The sequence below is a fragment of the Pseudoliparis swirei genome, chromosome 5, assembly GCF_029220125.1.
Source record: "Pseudoliparis swirei isolate HS2019 ecotype Mariana Trench chromosome 5, NWPU_hadal_v1, whole genome shotgun sequence".
Lineage (NCBI taxonomy): Eukaryota > Metazoa > Chordata > Actinopteri > Perciformes > Liparidae > Pseudoliparis > Pseudoliparis swirei.
The window spans coordinates 11,549,143-11,572,334 of record NC_079392.1 but is presented as its reverse complement, the minus strand read 5'-3'; the positions used below and the strand labels follow the sequence as shown (position 1 = coordinate 11,572,334).

At 41.9% G+C, this 23,192-nt stretch overlaps 3 long non-coding RNA genes across 3 annotated transcripts; all 3 read left to right on the top strand.

Moving 5' to 3' along the window:
- Window positions 1-1,782: 1,782 nt before the first annotated feature.
- Window positions 1,783-4,261, top strand: LOC130194184 (uncharacterized). The gene is made up of 3 exons (XR_008831797.1): window positions 1,783-1,963; window positions 2,312-2,394; window positions 2,542-4,261. It is a non-coding gene; the product is annotated as an uncharacterized LOC130194184 (long non-coding RNA).
- An 11,536-nt stretch (window positions 4,262-15,797) lies between these two features.
- Window positions 15,798-17,005, top strand: LOC130194348 (uncharacterized). Its single transcript, XR_008831823.1, has 4 exons — window positions 15,798-15,961; window positions 16,366-16,406; window positions 16,580-16,790; window positions 16,934-17,005. It is a non-coding gene; the product is annotated as an uncharacterized LOC130194348 (long non-coding RNA).
- A 1,122-nt stretch (window positions 17,006-18,127) lies between these two features.
- Window positions 18,128-18,723, top strand: LOC130194142 (uncharacterized). The gene is made up of 3 exons (XR_008831794.1): window positions 18,128-18,213; window positions 18,358-18,517; window positions 18,638-18,723. It is a non-coding gene; the product is annotated as an uncharacterized LOC130194142 (long non-coding RNA).
- Window positions 18,724-23,192: the final 4,469 nt, after the last annotated feature.

The following is a 23,192-nucleotide window of genomic DNA, read 5'->3' as shown; positions in this document are numbered from 1 at the left end:
ACAACACCTGCTCCCACGACAACACCTGCCCCCACAACACCTGCCCCCACGACAACACCTGCCCCCACGACAACACCTGCCCCCACAACAACACCTGCTCCCACGACAACACCTGCTCCCACGACAACACCTGCCCCCACAACAACACCTGTCTCCCACAACACCTGCCCCACGACAACACCTGCCGCCACAACAACACCTGCTCCCACGACGACACCTGCCCCCACGACAACACCTGCCCCCACGACAACACCTGCTCCCACGACAACACCTGCTCCCACGACAACACCTGCTCCCACGACAACACCTGCCCCACGACAACACCTGCCCCCACGACAACACCTGCTCCCACGACAACACCTGCTCCCACGACAACACCTGCTCCCACGACAACACCTGCCCCAACGACAACACCTGCTCCCACGACAACATCTGCCCCCACGACAACACCTGCTCCCACGACAACACCTGCCCCCACGACAACACCTGCTCCCACAACACCTGCTCCCACAACAACCTGCCCTGCCCCACGACAACACCTGCCCCACGACAACACCTGCTCCCACGACACCTGCCCCCACGACAACACCTGCCCCCACGACAACACCTGCTCCCACGACAACATCTGCCCCCACGACAACACCTGCCCCCACGACAACACCTGCTCCCACAACACTTGGCGCCACAACAACACCTGTTGCAACGACAACACCTGCCCCGACAACAACATCTGCCCCCACGACAACACCTGCTCCCACGACAACACTTGGCGCCACAACAACACCTGCTCCCACGACAACACCTGTTGCAACGACAACACCTGCCCCCACAACAACACCTGCCCCCACAACAACACCTGCCCCACAACAACACCTGCTCCCCACAACACCTGTTGCAACGACAACACCTGCCCCCAACAACACCTGCTCCCACGACAACACCTGCTCAACAACACCTGTTGCAACGACAACACCTGCTCCCACGACAACACCTGCTCCCACAACAACACCTGCTCCCACGACAACACCTGCCCCCACAACAACACCTGCTCCCACGACGACACCTGCCCCCCCGACAACACCTGCCCCGACAACACCTGCCCCCACGACAACACCTGCTCCCCCAACAACACCTGCTCCCACAACAACACCTGCTCCCACGACAACACCTGTTGCAACGACAACACCTGGCCCCACAATAACACCTGCTCCCACAACACCTGTTGCAACAACACCTACCCCCACAACAACACCTGTTGCAACGACAACACCTGCCCCCACAACAACACCTGCTCCCACGACAACACCTGCTCCCACGACAACACCTGCCCCCACAACAACACCTGCTCCCACGACAACACCTGCTCCCACGACAACACCTGCTCCCACGACAACACCTGCTCCCACAACACCTGCTCCCACGACAACACCTGCCCCCACAACAACACCTGCTCCCACGACAACACCTGCCCCCACGACAACACCTGCCCCCACGACAACACCTGCTCCCACGACAACACCTGCCCCCACAACAACACCTGTTGCAACGACAACACCTGCCCCCACAACAACACCTGCTCCCACGACGACACCTGTTGCAACGACAACACTTGGCCCCACAACAACACCTGCTCCCACGACGACACCTGTTGCAACGACAACACTTGGCCCCACAACAACACCTGCTCCCACGACGACACCTGTTGCAACGACAACACCTGCCCCCACAACAACACCTGTTGCAACGACAACACTTGGCCCCACAACAACACCTGCTCCCACGACGACACCTGTTGCAACGACAACACTTGGCCCCACAACAACACCTGTTGCAACGACAACACCTGCCCCCACAACAACACCTGCTCCCACGACAACACCTGTTGCAACGACAACACTTGGCCCCACAACAACACCTGTTGCAACGACGACACCTGCCCCCACAACGACACCTGTACATCAAGGTTATTAACATTTTTACTTGCTATAATCGGGTGCAGCCCTGGTTTCCTTTTTGCAATTCATATTTGTTGCAAACACTTTTATAACTGGAAATAGTTATACTTCAGTTGGTTCCTGGCTTGACACCACCTTTATTTTGAATTTAGTGTTTTAGAGTTGCCATTCACCCCACTAATACACCCCACTAATACTTACTTTCTTACTGAATCTTTGGATGTATCTTGAAGGAGGCTTTGGGGGCAAGACTGTGAACATATGAAAACTAGTTTTACCCATTTCTTTTTAGTAAATGTTTTAAAGTGTAAGTAGGGAAATTAATCTCCACATGCTATGTTTTTTTATACCCACAGATGTTGCATTACTGGCCCTACAGATGAAGATATCTTTCGTTGGAGATGTTAGCGATGGAATCATCATCGAACATGTTGAAGAGGTATGTAAACAGAATGTGTAAATTCGATGTTTTGTGAAGGCTTTTCAAGTTAAATGTATGTATGTAACATATACACATGATTAAGGCTGGGCGAGGGGAATGAGATGAATATCCTGATGTGTATTTTCTTTTTTTCTCTCACTTCAGTTTTTTAGAAAGCAGCTCAAGAATGGAACAGCTTACAAGATCAACGTGACAAACATTCAAAGGGTTAAAGTTCTCCAATAGAAGCTTCATGTGGATGTTTAAAGACATTAATTTAATTCCTATCTGTAAAGAGTCTTTCGACAGTTTTAGCATAATACCTCAAATATTGTTGTACTCTCCTGCAACAGTTTGGGACCGGGTTGCTTTTTTTTACAATTAAACTCGGAGAAATATAATGTTTTTTAAAAGGACCGGATACACCCGTCTGTGCTTAAAGTTCACTTTATCGCTGCAGACGAGCCTCACGTGCCGAACCCGCTGGGCTGGAAGCACATTTCAGTGACAAAGTATGGGTCTTAAAACATATTCAACCTGCTCAATCAACTCAATCTGTCACTTCAGGGGGAAATTACAACTTTTTTCAAGATGGACGATAAAGTCGGCACAATTGTGGGGACGGCGTGTGAACAGGGGAATATTTGGCCTTAAAAGTACATTTCACGCAACAACTCTGCCGGTAATATGGATCAAAATCAAGGCAGAATAGCCCGAGATCGCCAACAAAAGCTCTGAAAACCCTGCTTCCATTTCCAACGTCATATCTTTTTGGTTTCTGCAATGACAGCGACCAAAACTAAGTTATGGAGCAGACCGGACATAACTAACACACGTCGGGTCACCGGCCTGTTGCAGATAAACAAGCTCAGGGCTCCCACTAATTCGGTGTAATGGTGAGTTGTATTTTTATGCACTTAATGCCGGTCATATAATTTTATTACGTCAGATTTATTACGTCAGATTCATCGCCGGTCCTTGAAAATATTGTCTGACACGAAACCGGTCCGTGGCTCAAAAAAGGTTTGGGACCGCTGCTCTACTGTATATACAACCAATAGCTCAAAAGTACCACCCTAAAAGTTGTGTTTATTTTTCAAACACAGAGGCTAAGATTTGAGATTCAATCCCATCTTCTGCTTCTTTATTGTCAAACTCCTTGGTCAACATTAGGAGTTTTACTACATAATCCCTGAAAGGTATTCCCAAGAGTTGAATGTGCATTGAGTGTGCAAAGTCAAATTAGAAGCTCAAACCAAGCAATCTGATCTGTCAAACAGGTTTTAACGGTGTAAATAATTTCCATTCTCTGTAACTGGAGCAGCAGCTACCAGGAAACACTCCACCCTGTCACAATGAATCAGGAAACGTCTCACATACATATTTGTATGACAACCATTGAACCGTGAAAAGGAGAAATGAATGGTCTGTCAGAGGTTGCTGATCAAATGCACATGTTCATTGAATATAAATATGTTTACATTGTGCCATCAATAATGAATTATTGAATGTATCTTCTTCACCATATGAAAGCACTACTTGTTTGTTGTGTGCTATAAAACAATGCCTTGCAATATTTCAATCCAGTAAAGGAATTCTATCAGACATTCTCTGTGGAAGTTTTTTTTTTTTTTTAAAGAAGGTTTTGATGAAATGGGTTTGAGTTATTAATTAACGATTAACACTGAATTTAGGCCAGTATGTATCAGTCATTTCTTATTCCTTTACTGCAAGGGTTTGCATCATTTTAGTTGGGCTTTACTTTCAGACTACATGGGCATTAAATACTTTCTGGTTTTGTTTTGTTGTAACACTATATTCATGACAAAATTGGCATTCATGTTATGTCTTTTTTTTTTATGAATAAAGAGACATATTCAAAGAACGTATTTGTTGTATTCTTTATTAAATCCTTAAAGAAACTTGTTAAACAGGTTTGAAGCTGTGACATCAAATTACACCAAAACCCAGCTCCTGTCCCAGTGAAACAGAATCATTACAAAACATTTGTCTTCTCTGCAAATGCTTATGGGAAAGTAGTCCGGCTTTCAGGTTTTTGCCTAAATCCTCTTCGTCAGACGTCAACCAGATGACTTTGTCTTGTTCATCGGGCTGCTGAAAGTTCAGTTTAGTTTAGAATCAAAACATGATACCAGTATTTATTCTTTATAGTCAACATCATGCCTCTTAATTATATTAATACTGATTATATTGAACCACCAAAGGCAGAAACATGTTACATTTGTTTGATTTTGTATTTCTTGTTCTACATTTTTGGGGATTGAGCGAGAAACCTTAGGTTCAGGAGAAACCCCTTTCATGAATATGAAAATGTGCGAATGTTTCATTGTTTCTTTGTGCATTAAGACCAGACATCAAGATCCCTATTAGCAAACCGCCTTGTACAAACCTCTTGGTTCACTGGACCCTCCTTCCTGCTCCATCTACACAGGAAACGCAAACAAGTGAGACTTTCGAGTTAATCGAATCTGAAAGAGACTCAGGAATCCAACACTGAAACCAAACCAGCAAGTGCAAAGGCTGGCACACATCCAACTTACCTCATACTCCAGAGCAAATGGACCAAGCAAGGAATGTTCCATGCCTCCATGCAGCACAAAATGCAATTAATTGATTATCCAAATCGTTTTAGATCGACATATACTTTATAAATGATATCTCTCCCTAACCTCTTCTTAGTATCTTACCTGCCCCTGGCTATAGAGCGCTGCCTGATTGTACAGGGGACCTGGCTGCATGAGGGCCAGGGGTTCTAGGTCGACTGAATGGATGGACCCTGGAGGCCACGAAGGTGAAGGTGGAGGTGGTGTTCAATCACCAACCATATCACGGAGGATGTCCAACAGGTCGTCATGGTCGTCCCGGTCTAGTGTTAATAAACTCTCCAATACAATTAATTGACTATCCAAATAGTTCTAGATCGACATATCATCTATGGACTAATCCTTTCAGCTCTAAATTATATCTCTCCCTAACCTAAAAATCTGAATTAAAATGAATATGCTGTTATTTAGGCCACAACATGTCTTCTGGTATAAAATTAAAAGGGAACAGTATTAAGTATATGGAAGCTAAAATATGACGCTGCTGTCAGGCTGCACAACATGCGGTAGATCACTAAAACACTTAAACACACTCAACACTTTATGCTGGATACTGACAATTCACTTTAATCACTACCTTGTACATACATTTTGTATTCCTCTGTATATTTATTATTGTATTTTGTGTTTTATTTTTTACTACTGCTCTAATGAGCACCCGCTGCTGTGATCCTGCAATTTCCCTACTGTGGAACTAATCTAATCTAATAGCACTACAGTACTAATCATTAATTTTTCTATATGAAAAAGAGAATGTTTCTTAAAGTTAAATATTTTAATTCAATTCAATTCAGTTTATTTGTATAGCCCAATTTCACAAATTACAAATTTGTCTCAGAGTGCTTTACAATCTGTACACATCGACAACCCTGCCCCAAAACCTCACATCGGACCAGGAAAAACTCCCAAATAACCCTTCAGGGGGAAAAAAAGGGAAGAAACCTTCAGGAGAGCAACAGAGGAGGATCCCTCTCCAGGATGGACAGATGCAATAGATGTAATGTGTACAGAAGGACAGATTTAGAGTTTAAATACATTCAATGAATGTGACAGAGTGTATGAATAGTTCATAGTAGGCATATTCCACGATGGAGACCTCCACGATCCATCAGGCAGATGGCGGTGGGGAGGAGGAGTGGGTGGAGTCTCAACAGTGGGCGGAGTCTCAACAGGGCAGTGGCGTGGTCGGAAGCAGGAATTCCACGACCCAGACCTCGATGATCCATCAGCAGATAGGATCTATGCCGTCTCATAGGGTCCGATGACCCCATGAGACGTGAAGTCAAAAGGACTCCGGGGAGAAAGCAGAGTTATACATTTGGAGTGGGTGAGGCTATAGTGGATTTCATATTTACATTGTGTTGTGTGTTTAGACCACAAAACAGGAGATTTCAAAGACTACAATTGCAATTTGAATGCCCAAGCGACCACAAAACAGGAGATTTCAAAGACTACAATTGCAATTTGAATGCCCAAGCAGAAATGTTCAAGCAATATAGTTTTGATATTTGCAACAGACATCCGTTTGCGTTGGGAAGGACATTTGGTTCCATTTTATGATTTTTGCTGGTGAAGATATGGCACAAAAAGTGGATGTTACAGTACTTTCCAGTGAGGGTGAGGCAACCTGTCCAATGACAAAATATGGATATGCTATGTACAATAATTAACAAACCAATTATGGAATTATTCAAATGGATTCTGGATTACTGAGTCTAATTTGGAGCAAAGTACTCATTAGATATAATTTTCTTAATACAAGACCGTCATAGATATGAACAAATTACACCATTTAACACATTTCCATGTACAAAGCATCAAGTAGTCGGCCTCTCTTCAGCAACAAAGGGTTCCACACTGCGAATATAATAAGGAAAATGACAAAGAAATATCTTTGTGAAAAATAAAGTGCTGCTAAAGAAAGATAACATTCCTCAAAAAAAAGAAAAACGCATTTATAAAAAAAAGAAATGTTGAGCGAGTGATACAGCAGACACCGACGGCGACTCGACCAGTTCGACTACATAGTTTATTTTCACCAGCTACTGAATACAGTGCAGCACACCCAAAGAGAGAGAACTGGCAATACTGCAGAAGTCTAGGCACACAGCGAGCCTTGCAGCAAAGTGATATGCGTCCAGCTCCTTTGGACATTAAGGAACGATGGAGGTTTGACCCAAGACAGACGAGCACTTTCAGGATATTGAAAGCCTTCCAAAAGGCCGAGATTCCCTTTGGTCCCCGTTATGTCTTTTTGGTTGTTGTTGTTGTTGTTGTAGTTCTTACAAATATGTTATTTCTAGGGCTGTCAGCGTTAACGCGTTAATCTATGCGATTAATTTGGCCGCGTTAACGCACTAAAATATTTTAACGCAATTAACGCAAGTTTTTGTAATTTTAAAATTTTTTTTTTTTTTTTTTTTTAAACCGCGGCAGTACGGTTTGACACTGTTTCCGTTTTTAAAACAATCATTTCTCCGCGAAAATAAGGATCATAAATCAGTTTAACTCGTGGATGAATCAGTCGGGTTTCCTCCTGCTCCTCCTTCCTCCCGCTCTCTGATACACAGAGGAACAGAGGGCGACGTGTCGGGTGACGCGCGAAAGAACTCGTCACACGAAACCTTCACCGTGATTGGTCAATCCGTTTGTCTGTCAACATTTCGGGGGAAATAAAACCAATGAACACTCAGTAAATCACAAAGGACCTCCCACCTCACAGGTAAGGCTCATTTAGCAGCCTGTCAGTCAGAGAACCAGAGGACACGGCGCGAGGACAATGAGGCTCATTTCAGAGCTGAGATTGTTCTGGAATGTTTGATGTATAACACGTGGGGGTGTGTCACATGCAAAAGACTTTAAATGGTGAATTTAATTTATTTTGTAAAATTTATAAAATGAGCCCAGCCTCCAGAGGGTTAACGTGACATATGTGAATGTCAGTCAGTCACCAAGGCCACTGGTTCTGCTGTGTTCAATGGTAAAGATGACAGGACCAATGGGGTCTCAATATACTTTTTTTTTTTTACTAATCTTATGTTTCACTGAAGAAACAATTTATCATCCACGATATTAAAAACCTCGCTGGCACTGTATATGTAGGAGCCTCTTTGAAAACACAGCTCTGTGTGAAGTTTTGTCTTTAAAAAGAAGGGAAACACTTTTAACCCTTGTGTTGCCTTTGGGTCATTTTGACCCGATTAAATATTTAACCCTCCCCCCGCCTTTGGGTCATTTTGACCCGATTCGATGTTTCACCCTCCTGTTACCTTTATATTTACTAACATATTTTACCCTTTGGGTTCAATTTGACGCCAGCAATTAAAACCTCAAGAAAATTATTAGAATTAATATTGTTTTCCAAGTTTAAGTGTGAGGCACTTTATGTTTGTTTGTTGACTACCGAAAGAACACCGACATTAAACATTGAATGGGGTCAAATTAACCCGAAGGCGGCAGGAGGGTGTATTGATTCGGGTCAAAATGACCCGAAGGCAACACAAGGGTTAAACGGTGAATTTTGTTGTTGTTGTAAAATGTATAAAATGAGCCCAGCCTCCACAGGGTTAACGTGACATATGTGAATGTCAGTCAGTTATCAAGGCCACTGGTTCTGCTGTGTTCAATGTTAAAGATGACAGGACCAATGGGGTCTCAATATACTTCTTTTCTTTTTACGAATCTGATGTTTCACTGAAGAAACAATTTATCATCCACGATATTAAATACCTCGCTGGCACTGTATATGTAGGAGCCTCTTTGAAAACACAGCTCTGTGTGAAGTTTTGTCTTTAAAAAGAATGAACTTTTAACTTTGAACTTTTAATTGCGATTAATCGCAATTAATCGCGATTAATTAATCGCAATTTCAAAATGTGCGATTAATTAGTTAATTTTTTTTAATCGATTGACAGCCCTAGTTATTTCACATCAGTGGCGTATTGGGACCATTTAGTTTTTTTAGGGCAGTGCCCCATCTGGTGGGGAGAGGCCGAGCTGTGCAGCATCTCCATTGCTACCGACTCTACAGTGATACCAACCCTGTATCACAAAAATTACGTTCCCCCAGACCTAAAATGCAATTTGCAGTTACGTTTGACTGAAACGTATTTCCAGTGGTGTATAGTAACGAAGTAGAAGTACTTCGTTACTTTACTTACGTAGTTTTTTTGGGTATCTGTACTTTATTTTACTACTTATATTTCTGTTTACTTTTACTTTTACTTCACTACATTTTGCAATGAAAACTTGTACTTTTACTCCGATACATTTCCCCTGAAACAGTATCACTCGTTACTACGGAAAAAATAATCATGAGAAACATCGGGACTGTTGTGGAACACACCGCAGCAGCGCACCTGAACGCAGCAACACCAGGTTGGGGATCAGTGGTCCTTGCCGTGTTTTCTCTTCCCAGTGATGCCCAGGATGTTAGCGAGCTACAGATACGACTCATTTCATGTGGAGCAGCAATGGAAGCTACTCGAACAACCACGGGGACCAAGATCAACGTCCGTGGCCATATTTGGGCGAACTCTTTTCTTTTGTCCGAGTGAAAGTTCCTTCCTACCGGATGAAGTGCCTCTTATGCCGACCGAAAGCTACGGAGATACTGGCCTTCAACAACTCACCAACCTCAGGAAACACATTGAGGTAGATTAAGATTAATCCCATGAGCCGCAACGTTAATGTTTAGTCATCATAAACCTGTTAAGATATCTAGCAGTGTTGTCCTCAGGATTGGAGAAAGTTATATCTTTGGCAGGAGAGGGGAGGCAGGTGTCTGCATGTTGTACGTTAGGCTAACGTTCGCTAGCTATCGTCAATTAAATGAGACACTTAGCGTGAGTGCAGCAGACGGATCTCTAGCGAGTTAATGAGCTGAAGAAGTGTTGACGGTTGTGAGAATTTGTTGATTTGAGTCGTTTTAGCTATAATATAATGCTAATCATTACAGCATTATTATTATTATTATTTGTATTAATATTATAAGAGTGACGGTCCAGTAATGGCGACGATATTGATTTGGGACTGTTGTTGTGTTTAACTACAGAGATACAAGTACATATTCACAAATCAACTCTGGATGCACGGACAGTGCATGAAACTAAATGTATAAACTTCAAATTAAAACAAACTATTTTGTACAAAACTTTAGGTTGGGGTCATGACATGTTAGGAAGTGTTATTAATTCTATCATGTCTGTAATACTCTCACTTTATTTCAGGAATGGACTACATCAATGCATGCAAAAGAAATGACTCATTGGATGAACTTGAACTCAATTTGTTTGTTGGCACATTTCCAATAATTATGCAACTCAAAATCAAATTTAGCGGCAATCAAATTTAAAAATTATAACTCATTTCCTTCATTTGTATCACATCTAAAAATAAACGATATTCATTAAAATAAAAATTAATTTGTGTTTGTCCGCAAAAAAATAACTAACTAACTAAGAAATTATGCAAAGAAATTATCCACTCCACACAGAAGCAAATGAACCCACCCCACAGACCTTTGGCTTTGAGGGTACAGAGCCACTACTACACAACACTACCCCAGAAAGTGTCTTCACCCTGTAAAAACAACTGATTTTCAGGCGCTACGCGTTAAAAGGTAGTCCTCAATGAAACACATTTATTTTGAGTTTATATGCACACCATCTAACCTAAATAAATATAATAAATGAAAGAATTCATACATTTTGTGTTACATCCATTAAATATAAATATCTATTTTTGTAATTGATTTATTTAAATGTATCAAACAATATTTAAATGTGTCACCTCGAAGAAGGGCTTGAATCGTTTTTGTGAGTGTAACCTAAATAAATCTAATAAATGAAAGTATTCATACATTTTGTGTTACACCCATTCAATATAAATATCTTCGTTTTGTAATTGATTTATTTAAATGTATCAAACAATATTTAAATGCATCACCTCTAAGAAGGGCTTGAATCGTTTTTTTGAGTGTGGAAGAACCCTCCCTGCAGCTAGGTGATGCCACCAGGTCCAGTTCATCTGATGAAGAGGACTTCTTCTTCGTCATCTCAAGCGCATGACAGCAGCAAACAGCTGGATGGAGACGTGGATCACATTGACTTGCTGAAATGCTTCCCAACTGTGTGCTGCTGTCTGTGAAGCGAGACACACTCTACCTGCATCAGGGCCTGTGAATCAAGACACACTCTACCTGCACCATCAGGGCCTGTGAACGGCTCTTCAGCATCGCAGGACTCGTCTTCAGCCCCAGAAGAGCGACACTGAAATCTGTTCATTTTGAAAATCAACTTCTTTTGAAGATGAACAAGACATTTTTCACTTTAAAGTGATGATTCTGGTTGTTACTTTTGGTTCTGCTTTTTTCTGTGTTAATCGTGTTTTTATATTTTAGTAATTTCAAAGTATTCATATATTGCTAAGTTCATCCGAGCTCATACTCCTTGTTCATGGCGGCCAGAGCACCCAAACAAATAAACTTCATAATTCTCAAAATTCTGACCCTTTGTTTTTTTTATGACCAGCATTTACTTTTACTTTTACTTTCAATACTTAAGTACCGGTACATTTAATATCAGAAAATTACTTTTGATACTTAAGTAATAAAAAAAATCTGATACTTTAATACTTTTACTCAAGTAGTATTCTCATAGGTGACTTTTACTTTTACTTGAGTAATTTTCCAGTGAAGTATCTTTACTTTTACTCAAGTATGACTTGTGGGTACTTTATACACCACTGCGTATTTCTCTCCAGATTACGTTTGCATTTGACGTATTATAATTACAAATACGTCTCTGATCAACGTATCTTTGCCGTTTGTTATCTCTCTTTTCTACAATGCTGTTATGAAATGTAAAACGCGTCCTCTAGTCTTATTTATTATTATTTTATATGTTGTTTCACCTGCGTATTATGACAGCAATAAGCGTTGTAACGGATCATATGAATTGGCGTGAAGACTTACTGCTGGTGACTCTCCTTTATTTTCTTTTTTTAGGTGACAATACATTAATTTAAACTCGTACACTATCACCACCTCATCACCACCTTAACAGAGTTAGTCCCATACGGGTCAAATCAACTATTAAACTTGTTATAAAATGCGCGTCTGTCCGTAATCTATACCATAAAGTTCGCATTTTAACCTAAAAAAAGTGCGCTTCCTTTTAACCTTTCAAAATAAAAGTCCGATTTGTCTGTTAAGCGGAAGTAGTATAAAACGTCTATATTTATTCAAACAATACAATATAAAAGGCATACATCAAAATCAATAAGGAAAATGCCAAACAGTCAAACAACTCAAAACAATAAACCCTTCATGGTGTTATTTACAGGCGTGTTTACTTCTCATCAAACAAAAAGAGCAGGTATCCGGAAAAATCTTGGGAATAATTTGGGAATTGTTAATAAAACATGATTTACCCTTCAACTTCCACTGATATGCATTCAAACTAATACATCGTTTCACACACACACACACACACACACACACTGACAGAAACACATAGACACTCACATACCTACACACACACACAGGCAGAGACACACACATACTCACACACACACACACTCTCATACGCACACACTCTTACACACGCACACACACACAGACAGACACACACTCACACAGAATGACAGACACACACATACACAGACACACACTCTCACACACAGACACACACTCAGACACACACATACAGACACTCACATACATACAAACACAGGCAGAATCACACACACACACACACACACACAAATACACATGCACACACACGCATACTCTGCAGACTGACCCTTGACCTCCCAATTGTCTCAGATATAACCCTCCTGCTTTATTTTTAATATATTATATCTACCTAAATATAAGACTTTGAGGTCATGAGGGGAATCCCCTCCAAAACCTTCACAAGAGAAAATTGTCACCGTGCCAATAACCCTTATACGATCCTTAAAACCAGTCTTTTAGTTAATTTGTCATACTTTCAATCAACTCAAAGATCTGGATTATTTTCAAATTCAAAGAAGGGCCTCTGAATATGAATACCCTACGGTTTTGGACCGATAGCTCTGAGTTAAGGGCCCCAAAAACAGGTCCAAAGGGTCAAATTGGGCCTTATTCTCTTAAATTTGCATATTTTTTGACAAGTGAAAAAATGGCCATAATCTCCTAAATATTAGTCCTGGAAATCCCAAATTGAACACAGACACTCAGGACAGGGCCTACAATGAGGTGATGGGGTGACATTTTCTCCGAAACACCCACAAGAGTTAATTGGCTGTCTGAAATCCAGGACTTGAAGAGGGTGTGTGGTTTAACAAATCTGAGACCCTGTTAGTTTGGGCTGATTTTAGCTTTTTTTTCTTCTAAACATGTCAGAGCGTAGCTTTCTTTTGCAGGTTGTAGCCCCTCCCAAATGGGGCCCAACCATGTAGGCTGGCCACATATAGCACTTAGCATCCCTGCTTGGGAATGGTTTAAAAACCCGTACAAAACAAAATTCCTTCCTTCAAAGGTTAACAACTCCTCAAATGTTTGTAATATATGAACAATTTCAATTGTATTCTACCCCATTTGGGAGTGGCTACAACCTGGAAAAGAAAGCTAAGCTCTGACATGTTTACCCAATTTGACCATTTGGACCTGTTTTGGGGGCCCTTAACTCAGAGCTATCGGTCCAAAACGTTAGGGTATTCATATTCAGATGCCCCTCTTTGAATCTGAAAAGAATCCAGATCTTTAAGTTGATTGAAAGTATGAAAAATGTACTAAAAGACTGGTTTTAAGGACCGTACAAGGGTTATTGGCACGGTGACAATTTTCTCTTGTGAAGGTTTTGGAGGGGATTCCCCTCCAAAACCTCAAAGTCTTATATTTAGGTAAATATAATACATTTAATATAAAGCAGGAGGGTTATATCTGAGAGACAATTTGGAGGTCAAGGGTCAGTCTGCAGAGTATGCATGTGTATATATGTGTGTGTGTCTCTGCCTGTGTGTGTATGTATGTGAGTGTGTGTCTGTGTGTGTGTGTCTGTCTGTGTGTGTGTGCGTGTGTCTGTGTGTGTGAGTATGTGTGTGTCTCTGCCTGTGTGTGTGTGTACGTATATGAGTGTCTATGTGTTTCTGTCAGTGTGTGTGTGTGTGTGTGAAGCGATGTATTAGTTTGCATGCATATCAGTGGAAGTTAGATGATGATAGATGATATATACTTTATTAATCCCCAAGGGGAAATTAGTTCTCTGCATTTAACCCATCCTTAGTTATTAAGGAGCAGTGGGCTGCAGTGATGCGCCTGTGGGGGTTCAGTGCCTTGCTCAAGGACACTTCGACTTGCTACTAATGGGGAGAGCCGGGATCGAACCGACAACCTTAGGGTTGCAGGACGACCCCCTTACCCAACTGAGCTACAGCCGCCCCCCAAAAGTTGAAGGGTAAATCATGTTTTATTAACAATTCCCAAATTATTTCCCAGATTTTTCCGGATAGCCTACCTGCTCTTTTTGTTTGATGAGAAGTAAACATGCCTGTAAATAACGCCATGAATGGTTTATTGTTTTGAGTTGTTTGACTGTTTGGCATTTTCCTTATTGATTTTGATGTATGTATGACTTTTATATTGTATTGTTTGAATAAATATAGACGTTTTATACTACTTCTGTCATGATCTGGAGTTTGTGTTAGTTTTGTGTCTTGTTTGGAAGTCCTTGTGTCGTCTGTCTCCCTGTGATTGTCTGCCCTGGCCCTGATTGTTTCCTTCTGTGATTGCTGGCCCCGCCCTCATTGTGTCCACCTGTGTCTCGTTCCCCGTTGTCCAATCCTCTCACCTTGCCTGTGTATGTAAACCCTGTTCGTCTCATTCCCAGTGTGGCTTAATTCGTACTGTTTGGTCCGTGTGTTTTGTCGTCCTGTTCTGGTTTCTTGGAGTAAAGATTGTTTTTGTGCAATAATGTCGGCGTTTGGGTCCTCTCTCGTTGCGACAACCTGGACTGCGCATGACAACTTCCGCTTAACAGATAAATCGAACTTTTATTTTGAAAGGTTAAAAGGAAGCGCACTTTTTTTTAGGTTAAAATGCGAACTTTATGGTATAGATTACGGACAGATGCGCATTTTATAACAAGTTTAAAAGTTGATTTGACCCGTATGGGACTAACTCTGTTAAGGTGGTGATGAGGTGGTGATAGTGTACGAGTTTTAATTAATGTATTGTCACCTAAAAAAAGAAAATAAAGGAGAGTCACCAGCAGTAAGTCTTCACGCCAATTCATATGATCCGACAACGCTTATTGCTGTCATAATGCGCAGGCGAAACAACATATTAAATAATAATAAATAAGACTAGAGGACGCTTTTTACAATTCATAACAGCATTGTAGAAAAGAGAGATAACAAACGGCAAAGATACGTTGATCAGAGACGTATTTGTAATTATAATACGTCAAATACAAACGTAATCTGGAGAGAAATACGTTTCAGTCAAACGTAATTTGGAGAGAAATACGTTTCAGTCAAACGTAACTGCAAATTGTATTTTAGGTCTGGGGGAACGTAATTTTTGTGATACAGGGTTGGTGATACCGCTTTACAGCATGATTTCGCACAGTGAACTGATCTCTACAGCAGCGCGGCGCCGAAACCAGATAGTGACCAACTGACTGTATGGTAACAGGCTACAAAGAACAGACCCAGATAGCAGCTGATTCCGGGGCGGATCCGCCCTCAGGTCGCTAGATCCGCCCTCAGGTCGCCAGGTCGCTAGATCCGCCCGCAGGTCGCTAGATTCGCCCTACTGCCGCACTCGGTTTGGTCATGTGAACCGGATCCACCCGCATCTGCATCCGGTTCACACAGCGGCGGTTGTTCTAAATCGTTGCTCCTCTGACTTCTGCGCCTCGACTTTCCAAACTGGAATTTTCAAACCTGCAGCTCTTCGCGCCAGACATATTACTTAGGTAAGTGTTGAATTGTGTTGCTACTGTCGAATTATGGCTATTTTTCGAACTATCTCGGTTAGGGTTAGGGTGAGCTATCTTCTGCAGCTAGCGCTGAATTTTCAGTGGTGCGTGGGTTGGCGCTTAAGTATACTTAGTATACTTAAGCTCCAACCCTAGGGTGCGATTGAAGCTGGGCAAGGTAATAACGAGAGCGCTAGCTCACGAGCTAATAACGAGGAGCGCTAGCTCACGAGCTAATAACGAGGCGCTAGCTCACGAGCTAATAACGAGCGCTAGCTCACGAGCTAATAACGAGGCGCTAGCTCGCAAGCTAATAAAGATGGCCAGCACAAACCTGTTTTATTTAATTGTATGTATTGAGTTCTCAACACATAATTTACAATTTGAAATGTCATCCTCAGTTTTACAGAAGTGTTCATCAGGATCGATCTCTACAATTCAGGTAAGCATGTCTTTTTGGAGGATAGTTTTCACAGCAACTTAAAGACACATTTGAGGGAATTGTATAACCTGTTTAACTTTAAAATGACCAGATTTGTTTTAATCCATTAAAATACTATCTTAATGTACAGCGTAGTGTTTTTATTAAAACATTTTTATTTTTGTTTGTTTTAGATAAAATGAACAGAAAGACTGGGCTTGTCTCCAACTCCACCATTAGACGCAGGGTCCGTCAAGATGTTCAAAAAAGACTTGACCAAATTAGGGACGACTGCGCAGATAGAACTGCCTTTCAACTGACACCAGAGAGGGAACATGTAGATGTCAGTGGGGAGTCTTTGGAAAGTATAAATTGCACAGAAGATGCAAATTGTCTGGACAAATGGTAATTGTCATACTCCTGGTTATAGAGAACTTTAATAGTTGCTAAATTGTTTTCTAGTTGCTAAATTGTTTTCAGAAGTTCTTGGAACAGAGTTATATTTCTGTGACTGATGACACTGTTTGTTTCTTTCCTCTGTAATTCAGGATGTTCCATCTGATTGAATTCTTGGACAGCAAAACAGTAGCAGTCGATACAAAGCTGGTACAGTGGTGGTGGCTGTTTGGCCAGATTACCCGAGGGATGAAAGGGAGGCAATTCCTAAAGAACCTGGACAGCCAGACTGGAGACACAGAATCAGAAGAATAATTGATTATATTGTATGATTTATATATTTATAATTTAAATTAAAGCAAGCAGTTTAAACACATAAATAAACATTTACATTATTGGGGGGAATATGGACATTTAACAACATTGGTCATCTGGTCATTATTTTTTTTCATTTTTTGACTTAATTTTTAGATGATTGATTACTAGGAGGGCGATGTTAAAAAAATATATGTCCCCAGACATCTCTGATTCCATCAGAAGGAGGAGGCCCCTAAAAAGGAGAAAGCCAATGCCTGTGTGAGTAAATGTGTATAAATTGTATTCTTTAGAACTCTTTTACCTTAATAAAATAAAGTGTCTGTCATTCAATGTTATAGTATGACAAATAATACATTTTTTTCCTAACTCCATTTCTAGCCATTTCTTTGGGGACTCGGATGCAGACAGCGAGACTGAAAATCGCCACCCCAAAAAAAAAAAAAAGGGTCCAACCACTAGCAGGACAGTTGCCCCTCCTCCAACTATTGCCCCTCCTCCACCTATTGCCCCTCCTCCACCTCTTGCCCCTCCACCTCTTGCCCCTCCTCCACCACGGACTTCATCACCAGCAGGACAGCGAACAAGCCATGCAGGGTACACGCCAACCTGGCGAGGGGCGAGGTGTGGTTCAGACACCATTGCCTGCTGTGGTGAGCAACAACTCAAACGGCTATGGGATTCAAATTGAATCTTTTTAATCATTTCACTTTTTACAATGTTAACGATGGTAAATTGGATACGAGACATGCAATACACACTGTCACATTGAATCCAAGTGAATATGATTATTACGATTGGATTAATGGAGTTGTATAACACTTGATGTTTCCATATTTGATGTAAAATCTCCTTTTTAAATGCTATTCTAATGTTTTTTTAATAGCTGCTCAAGTTCAAATGATGGCCTGGAGACGCTCACACAGCAGGTCCATCAATTAACACAGCAGGTCCATCAATTAACTTCCAAAATTGACAGCTTTGTTCGCCCCAGCGTGACACAAATGTCTGGTCAAGAAGTGGAGTGGAGACCCGTTTCCGTTGACCACAATGGAGGAAGTGGACATGTTTGAGCAACAGCTCAAAGATCCAGCCAACGCTTTAATGAAGAAGTGTGGTGAGTTTTTGTTTGTTTTAAGAATCTCACGCAAAGCTCATTAAAATCTATTGTATGTCATTAACACTAGATAATACCCTGTTTGATGGTAATGTTTTTTAAAACGATATCAAATATTAATAGTACTTTTTCTATCCATTTTAGATTTCCTCCCTGGGAACAATCGGAGGACATGATGTAAAACGTGCAACGTGGAACATCCTCGCACGCATGTTCACTGATGATGTTGGCAAGTCCATAAATTGGAAAGGGATTAATGGAAAAAAATCTTTCAATCTAATGACGTCCAAGACTTTGCTCCTGCGTAAGTAACTCATATATAATGAAAACAATTTGATTTCACCCGGAGGTCTTTGTGTTCAAACTTACGAATAACCATGTTTCTAAATAAAATGTTTGAATTGCAACTTTATTCTCTATTTAGGTGAATGTTACTCAACTATACCTTTACATAATAGTTATATGATATATTAGCTCTATGGAGTGGAGATGGTCAGCTGCTTCAGGTTCCTCGGGTCAACATCAGCAACGACCTCACCTGGTCTGCTCACAGACAAGGTGGTCAGCGGCCCAGAAGCGCCTCTTCTTCCTGAGGAGACTGAAGAAGTTTGGCATGGATTCAGTCATCCTCACCAATTTCTACAGATGCACAATAGAAAGCATCCTGACTGGGTGCATCACAGTGTGGGAGCTGCACAGCCAAGGACCGCAAGGCCCTACGCAGTGGTCAGGACTGCGGAGTTCATCATCGGTAGGGAGCTCCCAGCCCTGCAGGACACATACCGCACACGATGCCTCAGGAAGACTGGCAGGATCCTAAAGGACTGCCATCATCCAGCCTTCAGCCTGTTCACCCCGCTGCCTTCTGGAAGGCAGTACCGTATCATCCGGTCTCGCACACAGAGACTGGAGAACAGTTTCTTCTGTGTATCTGACAATAAAAGACTTGACTTGACTTGACTTGACTATATTTAGCATAGCACACTTTAAGTGCCAGACAGCCACTAGATTTTAGACTGCATGTCTGATTTATGTTGCACTGAGTATTCATGTGATTTTGAATCTGCTTGTGTGATTACAGATGCTGTCAGAAAGAATCACTCAACACATGCGTCCACTGACGACCAGGTTCTTAAGCACGCCATTCGTGGTTCAACCTGGCAGCAGACCGGGTAGCTCCAGGAGGCGACACTGTAGACGTCCCCACACTGAACAGACTTAAAATATATCTTTTTTAAATGTGTGTATATAAATTTGTCCTTTCAAATAAAAAACTGTTTGACATTATTTACGTTTGCATTTTGTTGTTGTTGCATTGATGCATATTTGTTAGCTTGATCTGGGCCAAATGAGCCGCTTTATGGAAGGGTCAATATTTTATGAATATCTGCGTAATATTGGGGTCCCGGATTGCCCGTTCCGCCAAATTTAAAGGGGACGGGACCGGGGTGTGCTTTACCCCATCCGGACCCCGGGCCTTATTTTTTTATTAACACATTTCATTGGGGGTTAACAAAGATTAAAAAATTTGGTTTGATAAAATTTTCAAAATATTTTTTAAAAAAAACCCTCCAATTATTGTTTTCTTTGTTGATGGGGCCAAATGCAAAGAAAAACACAAGGCGTTTCTTTTGGGAAAAAGCCCCAAATTTGGGGACTTGGGATTAAGACTGCAAAGTGAACCGATTTGAAAAATGAAAGAACAAGGGGGGGAAAAAAATATAACATCCCTTTGAGGATAAAAGAACACAAAATTTTAAAAATAATAAAATAATAAAATCATTCTTTGGGCCCCCAAGTCACCCCCAAGGTCACCTTACAAAAAACAAACGGAACAGGATAAAAGTGAAAAATGAAACAACATTAAAAAGAACATCAACATAAAAACAATGGCACTCCTTTTAAAAACTGCAAACTTTCAAAAATTTTAAAGCCAAGTAAAACCGCAATTTTTTGCTTCCCAAAGGTCCTCTTCCCGACAGGGTTGCTTTTGGGGCTTACCCAAAACAAGGAAATTTTAAATTCCCTTTTAATGCAGTAATCTAAGATGATCCAAATTGGGAAAGGGAAAAATAATTTTCATTTAATTTTTTGAGTGATTTTTATGTAATTTTTACTTTAAAAACCCAAAAAAATTTTGAAATTAAACAAATTGAAATTGTGCTTTTCATAACTAGTACCAAATTATGCATCCCCAAAATAAATAAAAATCTAAAGGTAATGTTTTTCTTTCAAATCTCACCCGGAAATTCCTATTTTAAGTTGGCCAGTGGAGAAAAGCCACAGAAAGGGAGGGGGGTTTAGCAATTGATGAAAATGGAACAGTCCCATCTCAAAAACTTTTGGGAGAAGATCCCCGAGAAATAAAAATCCTGAACCAAAACTGGTTGAAAAGAGGCAAGAAGGTTCAACTGGTATTCGGGTAACAACCCAACCAATTTGGGAAAATACCAAAAAAGCCAAAACTTTTTTTCTAAAATGGCAGATCCAGGCCCCGCGGTGCAGGCCCGGCGAGCTGGACAAAAAACATGCAGGAAAATAAACGAAGGAAGGGGTTTCGTGGGTTTAAAAAGATGAATTTCTTTATTAACCCTATTCAACAAAATGTTTTAATTTGCTTCCGGGCCCAAAATTTAAATTAAAATTTTTTAACACAAAACCAAATTTCTAGAATTAAAAAAAAAAAGGATTTTGAAATTTGACGGAAACCCCAAAAACTTAAAATCCCTGGAAAAAAATTTAAGAATTTAATAAATTTTTAATCAAAGGGCCCTGGAGAAAGGTTTTTTAAAAAATTTTTTTGGGCTTTTTGGTATTCATCAAGCTTTGAAAATGCCCCAAAAGTAATACTTTTGGAAGGAAAATCCTTTGCCTTAAATCATTTGAAACGTGTTCACACCCGGCTCCCCAAAGTGGGTAGAAAAGGTCTACAACTTGGGCTCAAACTTTTTCCAGTGTAAATTTATCAAAAAATGGAGGACAAAGACAGGGGTTTTGGGAGTTTTCCCGGGAGTCTTGGGGTGGCTGTTTTTCCCCTTTTTTGAATATGTGTCTTTCCATACCTGGGGTATCTCTACTGTATTTATGGACTCGCTCATTAGGGGAACCCCCTCCTCTGTTATCCTTCCTCCCCGTTCTCCACCCAGCACCTGGTCACAGGAGGCCTCTGGAACTGTCAGTCAGCCAACCGAAGGCCCCTTCATCTCTGGTTTTGCTGGGAGCAGTCGCTGACTTCCTGGCCCCACTGAGACCTGGATCACAGCAGACAACACGCTACCCGGCTGCTCTCCTCTGCCTTCCCCTTTTAGCCACACACCCAGACCCTCTGGTCGGGTGGGGGTACTTTACTCATCTCACCCAATGGTGTTTCTGCCCCCCCTTTCCCCTTTTATCCCACTGACTTTTGAGTTTCATGCTGTGACGTTACTCACCCGGTTCAACTTCACATTGTTGTTCTCAGCCCCCCTGGTTCTTTGGGAGATTTCTTGGAGCTAGCGCCTCCTTCGAATTTCGGAACACGGCCCCGCTCATCCTTCTGGGTGACTTTAACATCCAGACAGAGAAGTCATGTGATCTCTTACTCTTACTGTTTTCCCTTTTAACCTCTCACTCAGTCCCTCCTCCACTCACAAAGCCGGCAACCACCTTGACTACATTTTCAAAAGAAACTGCTCTACCTCTAACCTCACTGTGACTCCTCTCCATGTCTCTGACCACTTCTTCATCTTTTACTCTCCCCGCTTTTGGTACTGACAAACCCATATCTACAGACTCTGCACCTGTCCCCAACATTCGCCCCCTCTGCCCTCCTCTCTCCCCCTTGTCCTATCTGCTCTCCCTCAACTGACTGCTTCTCACTCATGCACCTAACTCTCCCAGACACTCTCCTCTCTTCCCTGTCTTCATCTCTTGATTCTCTTTGTCCTTTTAAGACACGCCCGGTTCGGAAATCCTCCCCGGGTGGGTTGTGGGACTGGGCCGGGGGAGAGAGCCACCCTGCCGGAAAAAAAATCAAATCGAATGCGGAAGACTTGCTCTTTTTCAATCTCTCTCCCCCTTCTTTCCTCTATTTTGCAGCCAAAAGCTCGTTCTACCTGACCAAAATTCAGTCTTCCTTCTCTAACCCCAAAAACTCTTTTTATCTTTTCCAACCTCCTTGATCCCCCTGCCCCCTCCTCCTTCCACCCTTTTCCCGAGCCACTTTGTCGACTACTTTACAAACAAGATAGCGACACGCTCCTCCTTTACAATCCATCTTCTATCACCTCACCAACACTAACTTCTTCATCCCCCCTCTTTTCACCCCTTGTCTCCCAATCAAGTTCTTAGCTTGGTGACCTCCCCCCCCGACCACCTGCGCCCTTGACCCCCTCCGCTCCCATTCTCCAGGCTATTGCTCCTGACCTTCTGACCTTCCTCACCCATCTTATTAACAGCTCCTCTCAACTGGCTGTTTCCCCAACCCCTGAAGGAGGGAGTCAACCCCCTCCTGAAGAAACCCCCGCCGACCCGCTGAAGTCAGCAACTACAGACCGGTTTTCTTCTTCCTTTTTCTCCAAAACTCTGGGCGAGCTATCTTGAGCCAAGTGTCCTCCTATCTCCACAGTAACAACCTTCTTGACCCTCACCAGTCTGGATTCAAGGCCGGCCACTCACAGAGACTGCCCTCCTTGCTGTCTCTGAGCAGCTTCACACTGCTAGAGCAGCCTCTCTCCTCTGTCCTTATCCTTCTGACCTTTCTGCAGCATTTGACACCCTGAACCACCAGATCCTGATTTTTCTCTTCAGGACCTGGGGATCTCAGGCACTGCACTCGCTCTTTTTTCTTCCTACCTTAAAGACCGCACCTACCGGGTAACTTGGGAGGATCTGTGTCTGATCCTTGTCCTCTCACTACTGGGGTTCCTCAAGGCTCCCCTGGGTCCCCCTCTTCTCTCTGTACACAAATTCTCTCGGCTCTGTCATTCGTTGCATGGCTT